Source organism: Lycium ferocissimum, chromosome 9, assembly GCF_029784015.1.
Source record: "Lycium ferocissimum isolate CSIRO_LF1 chromosome 9, AGI_CSIRO_Lferr_CH_V1, whole genome shotgun sequence".
NCBI classification, from domain to species: Eukaryota; Viridiplantae; Streptophyta; class Magnoliopsida; order Solanales; family Solanaceae; genus Lycium; species Lycium ferocissimum.
In genome coordinates, this window is record NC_081350.1 from 54,831,899 (window position 1) to 54,834,199 (window position 2,301).

The window sequence follows — 2,301 nt, forward strand, 5'->3', positions numbered from 1 at the left end:
GTTTAGTAGTGATTTTTATTGTGAGCTTGTCCACATTGGTGAGTTCAAACTCATGATGGAGTGCCTGCTAGGCGAGGGTAACGAAAATCAAAAAGCTTTGGAAGAATACTTGGAAACTAGTCTCCAACTTGGATTGATGACAGACGAAGAAAATCCTCCATGGGCAAATCATTATGAACTCCCCAATGCTCAAGATGAAAGGATATATCATGAAGATGAGTTTATTGGGAATGCCAAAGAAAAAAATAAATTGGATTCAACCATTGTTCTGAAAAATCTGGTTGGTGTTGACTCCAATCCGGGGGAAAAAGAGGATGTCGTAATTCAGGAAGTTCAAAAGCCTTATATTTTGCAATTCGAAAATTCAAGAAGGCAGAACGACATTACTCACTTGAAAGCCAAGAAGTGTAAGATGAAAAATATTTTACTTGGCGTGGTCATCTGTGTACCACCCCCCACTGCTCGTGGTCACAAACTTGAATCCAAGTTGGGTGCCCAATTCATAAGCTCCAAATGGCGAGAAAAGCGGTAAAGTTGGTAACCGTCGCGCCGCGATGTTAAATCAAGCTCTTGGTGGGAGGCAACCCATCATTTATAAATTTTTAGAATAGTTTATTTTATTATTTTTGACTCACCTACAAAAAAAAAAAAAAAAAAAAAAAAGTGATCTGGAAAAAGTGGGTCTCAAATACCTCTGCGCGAATGCGTCGAACAAAAAGAAAAGAATTTTTTTTTTGGTTAGCGCGAACGCGCCCTATGACCACGCGAACGCGCCAAGGCGGAAATCCCAGGTAACCAGATAGTTAAAAACAGAAGCAAAATGGGTATAAAAAATGGCTAACTCCAATTTCTCTCTCTTTTCTCTCAAACTCAACATAAATTCTTTAGAGATTCTTCAACTTGCAACTATAAGGTATGTGATTCTCTCACTCTCTTGTTCATAGAGTTGTTTTATCTTCTTGTGGTGTGAAAATTTATGGAAGAAACCATGTTCTCTTTCTCTTATTGAAACATTAGAATTGGGTGAAATTGTTGAATCTTGTGCGACATCATTGGGGTTAGTTGTTGAGTGATGTGAGTTGAGAGTTGGGTGCTGATGTGTGCAAAAGATAGGGCAAAATACGTGCTTAAAATCATTAAATCGAAGCCCCAAAATCATGCCCATAACCTGTTTGTGAAAATGCCTTCTGAAATTACGAGAGGTGTCGCCCAGGCTCGGGCGCGATCGCGCGGTCCCTTGCGTGAACGCGCAGAAATAAAGATTTAAAACAGCGCGAACGCACCCATATGTGGTGCGAACGTGCTGAAGGAGAACAGGCAGTGCACAAACAGAATGCTCGCACAGAGCTGCTCGAAAATTTTGTGACCCATCTCTTTGGCCTAATTGCCTTATTATACATTGTTTTAGGTATTCATATGTATGCTTGACATGTGTGTTCATTTTGTAGGTACTTATGCTTGAAAAATAGCTACAACATCCAATGTTGCCCAAGTGCCCTTGTTTGAATACTACGATACCATCACCTTTCAGTCAGCAAAATGTTCGAAGCTCTATGATAGACTGCTGGGAAAGAGCTTCATCGAAGAAAGGGGCATCGTAACAGAAAATTTGGAAGAAAAGATGCTCGAGTTCTATGAAATATTGGTAACAAGCAGATGGATACGCTTTGCGGATGAACCAATCAAGGAAAATTATACCCTTGTGCGGGAATTCTATGCAAATGCTGCAGAGGCAGACATTACAGATCGGACGATTGTCAAAGTCAGAGGCGTAGATGTCCTGTGAAATGCTTCTCGAATCAATGCCTACCTATAATACGCGGGATGGTGATAATAGTGAGATGGCGCGAGTACGAACAAATGAAGCAACAATGGTTTGTGACCCTTTCATGGTGGGGAGCAACCAAAGTGGTTGACCACGATGCAAAGGAAGATTGACTACACGGAATTCATTGCGAGGCCAAAACATGGTAGATATTGTGACATCCGGTCTTTGCCTTCTAAACATGATTCGAGGTGCCCGCCGAGAGGGCTAAATTAATTTGTGCTGTGATGGACGGGTTGCCCGTGAACGTGGGGAAGCTTGTTATGCAAGAACTATGGGAGGTGGTGATTGAAAGGACTAAGAGTCTATTCTTCCCGTCGTTGATCACTTATTTGTGCTCCACTGATAGGGTGCCCACAAGGCCAGGTGACAAAGAAAAGGGGCCAGGTGGACCGATTCATCCTTTGAAGAAGAGAGGGCCCGATAATGTGTAGAAGAAAAGAAAGATTGACGTAGCGACCCGTCGTTGGGCGGTT